The 12,628-nt window shown below is 43.1% G+C and overlaps 1 protein-coding gene across 1 annotated transcript in view; it reads left to right on the plus strand.

Annotated features, from left to right (window-relative positions):
- Positions 1 to 1,984: 1,984 nt before the first annotated feature.
- The window catches only part of APOLD1 (apolipoprotein L domain containing 1), a 53,826-nt gene continuing 43,182 nt past the window's right edge, over positions 1,985 to 12,628 (plus strand). The window contains exon 1 of the mRNA XM_066264514.1: positions 1,985 to 2,239. The gene's annotated coding sequence lies outside the window, so the exon portion shown is untranslated. The remainder of the gene's footprint in view (positions 2,240 to 12,628) is intronic.

Raw genomic sequence — 12,628 nt, forward strand, 5'->3', positions numbered from 1 at the left:
CCGCGCCCGCCTGCCGTGGCAGTTGCGGGGTCAGACTGGTTGGTGCTTCAGCACAAAAACACCTAGTCTGGCTCCCGCTCTGCAACTTGCAGCTCCCGCACCGCCCGGGTCCCTGCGCGCAATCGGGCGTCCGCAGGCCGCTAAGGGCGGCCGCGCCTCCGCCAGCGCAGTGGAGCTGGGCGGTTTCTCAGAAACTTGCCTCCCTCATCATCTCTCCTCTGGGCTTAGAAGCGAAAGCCCCCCATTCCTCTCCACAAACACCCCCCCATACCCTCTCCATCAGTACTCTGCCAACTCCAGAGCTGTGGGGGAACTCGAGCGAAAGGGAGAACCTTTCCGAATTCGTGGACCCTCCAAGGCAGCAGCCCGCTCCCACCCTCACCCCGGGCTCCAATGACCCGCAGCCCCGCGCATTTCGAAAGGCTTCCCGGCTCGCCGGCGGCAAAAAGGGCCGGAATAGCGCGCAGGAGGGCCGGGCGGTACCGCTGCTCGCGGGGGTCGCTTCCTCCCTTCCACCCGCTTTGCGAAGTTTCCCCATCACATCCCCAGCTGCCTAGGGCGTGGGCTGGGGCAGGGAGGCACTATGAAAATGTGGGTGCAAGGGTTACGATTGGGGGAACGAGAGGACTGTGGAAATCAACAAAAGGGGAGCGGGGCGGGCGGCCTTTCTAGCCACCGTGCACCCACCGCCCCGGCCCCGCGGAGCGACCTTCCCCGGCAGCCGTGGAACGCTGCCTTCGCCATTTCATCTTCCTCATCTTTAGTGTCGACATTTAATCTTCATACTTTTTTTAGGTTGAAAAGGGTGTTTTAAAAGCTCGTCTAGGCTCTCCATTCTGTTTCTTAGGGTACTGACTTTTTAAAAATTTGCCATCTCTTTCACCTGAGCCACACCCTACGCCCGCTCCTCTTCCTATCCGGCAAATTGAAGGTAAAAATCTTGTGAGCGAAGCGAGAGTGGGAAGAGGGCCCACGATTATGCTACAACCACCCCCCGGGGGGGGGGGGGAAGAAGCGAGAACGTCGGGGGTCCGGGCTCGCGTGGGGGTGGGGTGGGTGGGGTCAGCCTCAATTAGACCCCGCAGAACCGAAAGTGTAGCGTTTACTCCTAAACTCATGTCTCTGTGTTTGTGAGTGTGTCCCCCACCCGCATACCCGGCTGTCTCGCGTGGGGTCAGAGTAGGCAGGAGTCGGAAAGTAAAAGAAAAAGAACTCTGCGTGTTAGGCGCGAAATGTTGAGTAGGCGCGAAATGTTGAGGCGCCTCGACAGGAACGTTAAGAAAAAGCAAGAAGAAGGCGCGCAGCGGGACCCGGAGCCGGGGGATTGCATCACTGCAGCTCCCCCACCAGAAAATGGGCTCCAAACAGCGGCCACCATCATGGCGCTCGGGCTGAGCTGCGCTTCCCGCGCGCCTTCGCCGAGCGCTCGGGCCATGGGCACCGAGCCTCCAGCCAGCATTTTGCAAACATTTCCTCTCTCGCGCGCGCGCGCGCGCCTGAACCCCCCCCACCCCCTCCTTCCTTTTGTGTGCTTGTGTAAGTGTGTGCGTGCGTCCGTGTGAATGCGTGTGTAGACTAGGGAACTTGAGGATTGTTTTTTTCCTCTCTTTTTTCCCTCCTGTGCTGGTGGTTGTAAACTTGATTGGCATTGGCTGCGCCTACTGACCCCTGCGCGGAGTCCACTGAAGATTTAAGGTGGATCCGAGAGGCTGAAGCTACAGGCGGAGTCTCTCACTATTGCTGGTTTTGGAGGAAAAAAAAAAAAGCCCTAAACCGGGCGCCCGCCGTGTTTTTACGCATCCCCTACGGTACCAGCCCTCACGCGCCCCGCCTGCCGTGCGCTTCCTCCGCCCACCTCCCGCTTCTTCCCTATTGGCCGATGAGTGCAGTTTGAATTTTTTTTTTTTGATGCTTGTTTTCTTGTGAAAAATACAGTACCCAAGGTCGTGTGACAAAACCCACTTAAGCGGCCAGACTTGGGGTGTTTAGCTGGTTTTGTGGAGGCAGGATGGAAGAGTGTGGGCGGAGCTTCTGTTCCAAAAATTTCCCCCAAAGTGCGGTTGACAGTGCAGGCGGGTGGGAAGCTTGGAGCTGCGGTCAACAACCTGGAGACATTTCGGCGGGGCCAGAGATGTAGTATAAACGTTAATGGATGTCCAGGGTGCGCGTTTCGCCAGAAGTACTAGGGAGCCGCCGGCTGGAGTTCTGGGAAGGATGCACCTTCCCTTGCCTTGGAAAGGTAGAATTGGGGAAGGCGGGAGGGAAGAACCTCACTACCAAGAAAAAGAGAAAAGAAACAAGAAATGCAAATATAAGGCGAAATTAATTTTTAAGGAAGCACCTAGTCAGAATTCATCATAATTCAGACAGTGTTATTTTTACTGAATTAAAAAAAAACAAAAACTTTTCTGTCTCTGATTTCCAGAGTGCTTTTGTGTAAGGAAGGGGTTAAAATCGAGAGAGAGAATGACTTTGAAAGTGTCTCTTGACTTCTGAATCTGAAAATTAATTCCTTTGATAAAGTACTTGAAGATTTAGGATAATGTTATTTGTAATACAGGTCTAATACATATGATATACTTCATTAATTATAAAGCAATTATGTTTTACTTTATGGTGACAAATTTTAAAGTGTATCATAATCAAATCATTATATCTCCAGATTAGTGAAGTTAGCATATATACATAGTTGTGTTTTTGGGAGGGAGTGCTCAAATTTGTTACTCTTATGTCAGTGTAGCCGCAGATTTGAACCAGATGTCCAGCCCCAACATTCAGTCTGACAGTTTCTATATAGACTTCTCTATCCATTTTTTATAACCTCTTAAATTTAGCCCACCCAACTGAGCTCCTCGGATCACTATAAGCCAACCTGCTTGTGCCCTTAGCTAGGATTTTTTTTTTTTTGAGTTAAGATTGCCTGCCTCCAAATAGACTGGCTAGCCTCAATAAGCAGTGAGCTCATCGTCCTTGGAAGTATGAGTCAAGTACTAGTCTGGGTGGCCCCTTGATGAGGATATTGTAGAAAAGATTCAACTATTAAATGAATATGAGGACTCCTGATTTAAAGTCTGTTCCAGACCCTTGTGATACAATATTTCCAACCTTGGAGTTTCTGGGTTTCTACTAAATTAAGCAATCTTCCTTGCTCATGAGTGTTTTCTAGAGTTGTACTATCTTTTATGGTAGCCAGAAACCATATGTGGCTAGTATAAACTGAGATATACTGTAAGTGTGAAATATACACCAAGTTTCTAAAGATTAATATGAAAAATATGTTAAACATATCAATAATTTTAATATTGATTACATGTTGAAATGACAATACTTTTGAATTATTAGGTTAAATAAAAACTTTAAATTTAATTTCAACAGTTTCTCTTCACTTTTTTTAGTGTGGTTACTAGGCAATTTTAATTTGCAGCTGTGATTTGCGTTATACTTCTGTCTGACATTGCTGTTCTAGACCAACACACATGGTAACTTGAAGCCCCATCTTTAAGAGAGGCAGCTAGTAATACTGGGTAGGTGGTAACTCACAGCTACCACCTAACTTCCCTCCAAAGTCAAGGCCCGAACTCAGCCTCTGGAACCTTTGAAAAGAATTCTGCCAACACAACCTACCATTTAATCTTTAACATTTAGTACTGGGTTTGAGCCTAGACCATGGAAATATGGTACACATATGTCTGAGTAAGTCAGATTTGATCACTGCTTTCCACATTTTGTAAACAGAGACTGGGCGGTCCAATATGTTAGGAACAACTCTGGAAAAAAAATTTAGACTCCCAAATAAAACTTCTACAGGTAACTTTTTGCTATCAGCAGACGGGAAGGTGGTGGAGAAATGGAGCAGTGTTCTCATTCTAAGATTGTATCTCTAACAGAAGACAAACAAATGAAAAGTGTGTTATATTCTTCGATAGGAATACTCAACATGATAAAGATGGCAGTAAATTTATTCCTTCTGAATTAAATGCATACCTTTACACTAAATTCTGATAAGTTCTGATTATCGTGTTTTGTTCTATTCTCTGTTTCAGCACTCAGGACCAAATTATTTTAATTACTATAAATTTAGAATATGTTTGAATTTCTGGTAAAACTAATCCTCCATACCCCAACTAGTCCCTTTTTCATAATTTTCCTGGATTCTTTTGCTTGCCTCTCTTTTCCATATGAATTTAAAATGAATTTGCCCTGGCTGGGTAGCTCAACTGGTTAGAGCATCGTCCTGATACACCAAGATTGTGGGTTCCATTCTGGGTCAGAGTACATGGAAGAATCAACCAAGGAATGCATGAATAGGTGGAACAACAAATCAGAGTTACAAGAGGTCCTAAAAAGAGTACCTTGAATTAAAAATGAATTTGTTTAGTTGAAAATATAATCCCTATTGGCATTAATAAAATGAGATCTTTTTATTTTATTTTATATTATTTATTTAATCTATTCTGCTAGGCTGTGTCTCTTTTTGTTTGTTTTGTATTTTTAATTAATTAATTTTTTTATTTTAATGGGGTGACATTGATAAATCAGGGTACATATGTTCAGAGAAAACATCTCCAGATTATTTTCACATTTGATTATGTTGCATACCCCTCACCCAAAGTCAAATTATTATTTTTTTAATAAAATGAGATCTTGATCTCACACTTTATACCAGGATAAATTCCTGAAGGATTTAAGTGAAGTATTAAAAAAAAAAAAAAGATGAAGTCATGGACATACCAGAAGAAACCTCAAAGGATTTTAAGAAATATAATGTCAGAGTGGGTAATATCTTTCCAAGTATGACACAAAACATAGAATCCATCTAATATAATATTGGTAAATTTGATGACATGAAAGTAAAAATGTTTTGCATGGCAAAACCTGCTATAGCAGAGTGAAAAAACAATGACGTGAGGGTTATGTGAGGATACTTACTTAGTGCTACTGTGCTGTGTAGTTAAAAATGTTTAAAATGGTAACTTTTATGCTATGTGTAATTACCTACAATAGTGAATAAATAAATATATCTGTAACCACTGGAAAAATTTTAATGTTCATATGTGTTCTGTGTAAAAGAATCTCACACAGCGTTCTGGGTCCCGTCCTGTGGGAGGCAGACACTGGTACAGTGGTTTGACTTCGGGCTCTGGAATCAGAGGACGTACTTGGGTTTGAGTCCCAGTTACCAAACTTACTGCCTGTGAGATTTGTTGCAAGTGACTTTCTTTCTGAAGTTTCAATTTCTTTGGCTATGTAATGAGGATGTTTACAGTTCTCTCACAGAGTTATTAAAACTATTCAGTGAGATAATGTGCAGTACTTGGCATAGGAGGTGGTTTACAGGGGTGGGCAAAAGTAGGTTTACAGTTACAATACAAATAAATAATTAATAAATGATGCAAGAATAAACTCTTGCATACTCACAGCTGTAAACCTAATCCCCCCTTGTGTAATAAATAACCATTATCCATTTATAAACAGTGTGATTAACAGAGACATTCAGTTCTTATTTTGGATCCTTAAGTAACCACAACTAGTGCTATATTAACCTTGTTTTCTCACTTTAAAATATTTCTCTTATTACTCCTTTTTTGTGTGTGTGTGACAGAGACAGGGAGAGACAGAGAGAGGGACAGATAGGAACAGACAGGAAGGGAGAGAGATGGAAAGCATTAATTCTTCGTTGTGGTAGCTTGTTAATTGATTGCTCTCTCATATGTGCCTTGACCCGGGAGTGGGGTGGGATACAGCAGACTGGGTGACCCTTGCTCAAGCCAGCTCAGGCTGGTGAGCCTTGCTCAAACCAGATTAACCCCCACTCAAACCGGCGACCTTGGGGTTTCAGGCCTGGGTCCTCCAAGTCCCCGTCCGATGCTCTATCTACTGCGTCACAGCCTGGTCAGGCTTATTACCCTTAAGAAGAACAAATTATTTTTATGGGGCATTTAATGAACAGAATATTGTTAAAAAATGGTCAAAGTAGTAAATTTTATGACATTTAACTACAGTTTTTTAAAGCTTAAAAGATAAAGCGTTTGTTGAGGTTAAGGTCACTTCTATCTTAGAAAGGACCTGGTATAGATTTGTTTGTGGAACTAAATCAGTAACACTCACGCCCATAAACAGACAATAGAAAATTGGGGAAAATATTTGCAATCCATATCTCAAAGGGCTAATTTCCGTAATAGAGTGTCTACAAATCAATGAGAAAAAGCAAACAGTTGATAGAAAAATAAGCAAAGGCTACAAACACAGTTTTCAGAAAAGGGAATACAAAAGGCTTCTGAAATGTGAAAGCATGTTGAGTTGTAGTTTGAGACTATTGGGATATAAAATATATACAGAATACATAAAGTAAATAGTGTTACAGTTAGTGCCACTCAGATGCAAAGGTGGCCATTATCCTTTCTTGATAGTTTAACCTTTGCTTCTCTCCCTTCTATCCAAGTCTGAGTGATTTTTTTCCAGCTTCATTGGTGACCATAGAAGCAAGAAGTCTGAGTTTACATGTGTGAAAACCAGGGCCACCTTTTACATTCAGGGTAAAATCTCTCTCATCCAAACCGTTTAATCTTTGGCTTACTGGCATCACCTTACTTGCCTGTAGAACCCCTGCATCAGCCTCTTAAAACAATTATAGTGTTTTTCGACACATCTTGTTCATGCCTGTTGTTTTTTTTAAACTTTTTTTTAAGGACTTTATTAATTTCTCAGAGAGGAGAGAGAGAGGGAAAGAGGGATAGAGAGTGAGAGAGAGAAGGGGGAGGAGCAGGAAGCATCAACTCCCTTATGTGCCTTAACCAGGCAAGCCCAAGGTTTCAAACCAGCCACCTCCGTGTTCCAGGTTGACGCTTTATTCACTGCACCACCACAGGTCAGGCCTGTTCGTGCCTGTTTTTAAAGCCTGTATATTGGCCAATAATCTGACTCTCCAAAATCATCACCTCAATCTGGCTTTTCCTTCAAGTTCTCTATTCTCTCTCTCTCTCTCTCTTTTTTAAAGGAACCCATATTTTATTGATTGGTTTTAGAGACAGAGAGAAAAGAAGTGAGAGAGAGAGAGTACTCTCCCATTGCTCCATTTAGTTGTGCACTCATTGGTTGCTTCTTCTATGTGCCCTGACCAGGAATCGAACCTGCAACCTTGGCGCCTAGGGTTGATGCTACTACCAGTTGAACAACCAGCCAGGGCTGTTGTCTATACTCCTAAAAGCTTCAAGCAGAATTTATTATATAATTGACATGAAATGCCAAATCAGTAGAGAGAGGAAGGGGATATGATGGCGTAAATGGTGTTAGGTTAGAACCACACATATACAATGCATTTGATATTCTATACTGTGGCTTTACTCTTTGGTTCAGTGGTTCCTCTTCTACAAATTTACTTTTGGGAAATGGTCAGATAGTTACTAATGATATACTCACCAGCATGATCATTGTGAAGTTACATATTAGACTTTGAAAAGAAACAAGTAAACAAGCAAACAACATCCCCTTAGATGTAGGATTAAAGGACTGGTTATTTGATTGAACCAACTATTGTTATATCCAAGAATGACACAGATTGTAACCATTAAAACACCCAGGTAGCTTTATATATTTATATTAGTATGAAAAGTTGTCCATAATACTAAACCAGGTACAGAACAATATTTATGGTATGACTCCATCTAAAAAAAAAGTTTAAAATAAATTCACAGGTGTATACATAGAACTAACTGGCCTAGAAACTGGTTACCTAGTTTCCATTCCTGAGAGAATTATGAAGAGACTTTAATTTTGTTCATTTCAGTATTGGTTGTATATTTCAATAATGAATTTTAATAAGAAAATAATATAAAGATATTCAAATTAAAAATATCCTTAAAATTCTTGAATGGAGAACAAGTTTCTCTGTGTCTCACACACAGCTGTCTTATCAGGTATTAACACAGAACAAGGCATTTCCATAATTCATTTTCCTTCCATTTTTCTATTTAGTTTCAGATATTGTTAAATCCCTATATGAATTATGAGGAGTGTGTGTGTTTGAGAATATGGTTTTGCTTCCAGGGCATGTAAGTAAGGTATAAATATCACCCCATTAACTCAGGACTATCTTAACAAACCATGGAAAATTGAGCCTATTCCATCGTTTTGCCACATGGGATCCCAGTGGTAACATTATCCCAAACTCACATTCCTTGATCTTTGGCATTTGGCACACCAGGATTCTGCTTGGAATTCAACAGCTCAACTCCCTGCCCATGGTTTAGTTACCTAGGACATAATGCTGGGGAGATTGTTTTAAGTTTCAATTTAGCAGACAAGTCTTGAGCTGTCCCTCTCCATGGGACAGACTTGGAGCATTAGAATCTCAGAATACCAAGTATGGGGGCTCACTGCATCCAGTCTTCATTTTACAAATTTACATTTTAAAAATTCTATTCCTTGATTTCCTGCAAAGTGAGGAATTTAAGCAAGATGATTTATAGGTTCCTTTTGGCTTATGATTCTGTGATTCGTTTCCAAGTCAAGATCACGCAGTCCATCCCTGAGGATCAGGTTTTTTTTCCAGGGAAGCTAGATTACTGATTTTTGGCTGCACACTACATAGTCACCGGCGTCAGAGGAAGATGATAGTACCATAGGCTGAGGAGTGAACTTTTATTACCTTACTAGAAAAAAGCATGTGAAAGTATAACTTAGTGGTGGCTTAGAGGTACCAAACGCTGCTTTATTGTTGCATCCACATGCGTGGAGCCCCTCAGTGTCTTCAATATGACAAGCAGGAGCCCTGCCCTCATGGAGCTACAGGCTGTTGGAGGAGGTAGATAAGGAATCACAGCTGTAGTTATTTAATAGAATTTAGGTGAGTGTTCTGAAGGATAAGTGAAATGAGGGGGACCTCAGAGCTTCTTCCTGCTCCTAACCAAGGTGTCCAGATGAGGGAGCCAGTATGGGCGGGAATCCAGACTCTTTACCCATGCCAGCCCATGTTTACACAAAATAAATGAGTCTTTAAAAATACATCCCCCAGCCTGACCAGGCGGTGGCGCAGTGGATAGAGTGTCAGAATGGGATGCGGAGGACCCAGGTTCGAGATCCCGAGGTCGCCAGCTTGAGCGCAGGCTTATCTGGTTTGAGAAAAAAAAAAAAAAAAAAAAAAAAATTCGGATCAAAATGGACCAAAGGTTGCTGGCTCGAGCAAGGGGTTACTCGGTCTGCTGATGGCCCACGGTCAAGGCACATATGAGAAAGCAATCAATGAACTACTAAGGTGTCGCAAGGAAAAACTGATGATTGATGCTTCTCATCTCTCTCTGTTCCTGTCTGTCTGTCCCTATCTATCCTTCTCTCTGACTCTCTCTCTGTCTCTGTAAAAAAAAAAAAAAAAAAAAAAAAAGAGGAATCAGGGTTATTTAAAAAAAAAAAAACATCCCCCATAATGCCCTGGCCAGTTGGCTCAGTGGTAGAGTGTCGGCCAGGCTTGTGATGTCTTATGATGTTCCGGGTTTGATTCCCACTCAGAGCACACAGGAGAAGTCGCCATATGCTTCTCCACTCCTCCCCCTACTCCTTTTCTCTCTCTCTCTCTCTGTCTCTCTCTTCCTCTTTCCTTCCTATAGGCATGGCTCGATTGGTTTGAGCAAAGTTGGCCTTGGGTGCTGAGGATGGCTCCATGGCCTCTGCTTCAGGCGCTAAAAAATGGCTCTGTTGCTGAGCAATGGAGCAGCGGCCCCACATGAGCAGAGCATCACCCCCTCGTGGGCCTGCTGGGTGGATCCCAGTCCGGGTGCATGGGGGAGTCTGTCTCTCTGCCTCCCCTCCTCTCAATAAAAAAAAAAAAAAATTCCCCCATGTAGTGCCACCTGCGGTTTTCTGAAAGACCTCTGTATTGTAGTGGTCATCGCCCTGGTAGGATGCTATAAGAAAACAGGGGGCCTCATCTAGGGATAGGGGCTAGCAAGTCCCTCCTAAGGAAATGACCTTCAAGCTGAGACAGGGAGGAGTTAACCAGTGGAAGGCATGCAGGGAAGAAGAGAGATCTAGGCAGGGCACGGCTGAGGCCCCAGGTCAGAGAAAGACTTCAAGGAAGTTAAAGCAAGTGATTATGGTTGAGATGCTGTGAGTCAAGGGCAGCAGGAATGGGTGGTATGAATGGGAGTGGTGGAAAGTCCAGATGGTACTGGGCCTTTCAAGCCACATTAGGAATTTTGGACTTGACTTCAAGAGCAATGGGAAACCATTGGGTAATTGAACAGAGTGACTTGAGCAGGTTCAATTAAGCTTGTTTATTTCCTCATTTTCTTTTTTTGTGTGCATGACAGAGACCAGTGAGAGACAGAGAGAGGGACAGACAGACAGGAAGGGAGAGAGATGAGAAGCATCAATTCTTCGTTGTGGCACCTTAGTTGTTCATTGATTGCTTTCTCATTATGTGCCCTGACTGAGGGTTACAGCAGAGTGAGTGACCCCTTGCTCAAGCCAGCGACCTTTCGGCTCAAGCCAGAGACCATGAGGTCATGTCTTTGATCCCACACTCAAGCCAGAAACCCTGTGCTCAAGCCGGTGAACCCATGCTCAAGCCAAATGAGCCTACAATTGAGCTGGTGACCTTGGGGTCTCGAACATGGGTCCTCTGTGTCCCAGTCCAACACTCTATCCACTGCACCACTGCCTGGTCAGGCTTTTCCCTTGTTTTCTTATTCTAGTCAAAACCCGGTAGTCTTGCATTGGGATCGTTCCCATAGGGTGCAGGAAAGAAAGGTTAGACTTATACCTTTTTATTTCTTTGTGAACATACACAATACTGTATACAAAAAAAAAAAAAAGTTTTAAAGCTCTGGGTGTGTTTTTCAGTATGTGAAAGGGATGTGAAGTCTTTGGACCTTCAGAATAGACACTTGTCACAACTGATATATTTCAGGTGTTGAAGGAGGCCCCATGCAAACACCATGGCTGAGTGTGGGTCTGCTGAACGGGTAGGCTGAACAAGAGAGGCTCATCACTTCTGCTTCTCCTGCCACTCTGTTTGGCTTACAGTCTCTTATCGTTGTCATACTGCTTATGTCATTTTAGGAGCCAGCCCATGTTTTGCCAGTTGCTGGTACAACTGGTGTTTATCTTCCAAGCAAGTGAGCAGTTTAGGGGTGATTTGTGAATCATTTCCTCAGTATTTTAGTCTTCATTTTTACTGAGCAGCTGAATTCAATGTTCACTAACACTTCGGCCAAAGCATTAACTATTGACGTGGTTTTGGAAAGAGACTTCGAAGTAGGGATAATAAAAATGAACAACCCACAGGGACTCTCGTGTTGTGTTTTGTTTTGTTTTTAATTGAAGATTAGTAAAAGAGAGACCTCTGCTGGCTAAACTGGTTTAACGGCCCCGAGTTGGTCTGTCACCCAACAAAAAGCTGTTCTTTGAGCTTTTACAGATAGGTGTTAGTACATTGCTGGCTCACTGTTTGTTCATTTCCTCAGCTATCAACTCAGGTTCTTTGAAGCTAATCTAAGTGACCTCTAATTCCAAGCTGCAACCACGATTGTTTCTGTCCTTAGAAAAAGTCTTAGTCATTTATATTTCTCAAAAAGTATAAGTTTAAATATCAACCCACGCCAAAACCCAGACCTGAAATAACTCCTGAATTTTATCTTCTTTGTTTCCTTTCTCACTTCTGCCCTTCATCTCCCTTTCTTCCCTCCTTCGGTAAAACCAAATAAAACAAATCTCTGCTCAAAAGAGAGTCCTGCTGATGAAAAGTGAGAAGGAGGGAATTTACCCGCTTATCTCTAGCTTATCCTCAACCGGCTATCTAGGCGCGGGGCCCAGGGTTGGGGTTGCGTACCTGAGGAGAACTGTGAATCCCATTAATGTCCTCTGATGGATTTGTTCAGCCTCGGGAACAAAGTGGGTGTACAAAGGGAAGGAGCCTGGGTGAGTGGAGACCCAGTGCTCGAGAACGTAGAGGGTGGCTGTGTATTGGAAAAAAGGAAAGTTCTACTTGAGACCTTTTTTTTGTCCATGATGATGATGAGTGCCTACTATGTACCAGGCCCTGGGTGAAGCACCCTACGTGCCTTTATTCTTTCTTTCTTTCTTTCTTTCTTTCTTTCTTTCTTTCTTTCTTTCTTTCTTTCTTTCTTTCTTTCTCTCTCTCTCTCTCTCTCTCTCTCTCTCTCTCTCTCTCCCTCCCTCCCTCCCTCCCTCCCTCCCTCCCTCCCTCCCTTCCTTCCTTCCTTCCTTCCTTCCTTCCTTCTTTCTTTCTTTCTTTCTTTCTTTCTTTCTTTCTTTCTTTCTTTCTTTCTTTCTTCATTTTAGAGAGGAGAGGGAGAGACAGAGGGAGAGAGAGAGAGGAGAGACAGAGAGAGAGAAGGGGGGGAGGAGCTGGAAGCATCAACTCCCATATGTGCCTTGACCAGGCAAGCCCAGGGTTTCCAACCGGCGACCTCAGCATTTCCAGGTCGACGTTTTATCCACTGCGCCACTACACGTCAGGCTTTATTCTGTTTCTTGCTTTGCCTCTCACTGCACAAACTTAAGGACAACTTTCTCTGGAATGTATTTAAGAGATGTGAACAACTTAAAACAAGGCCTGCATGAAAATAGTAGTTATGTATATGTTCATGATTTTATTATATTTTTACTCTGG

The sequence above is a fragment of the Saccopteryx bilineata genome, chromosome 1, assembly GCF_036850765.1.
Source record: "Saccopteryx bilineata isolate mSacBil1 chromosome 1, mSacBil1_pri_phased_curated, whole genome shotgun sequence".
NCBI lineage: Eukaryota > Metazoa > Chordata > Mammalia > Chiroptera > Emballonuridae > Saccopteryx > Saccopteryx bilineata.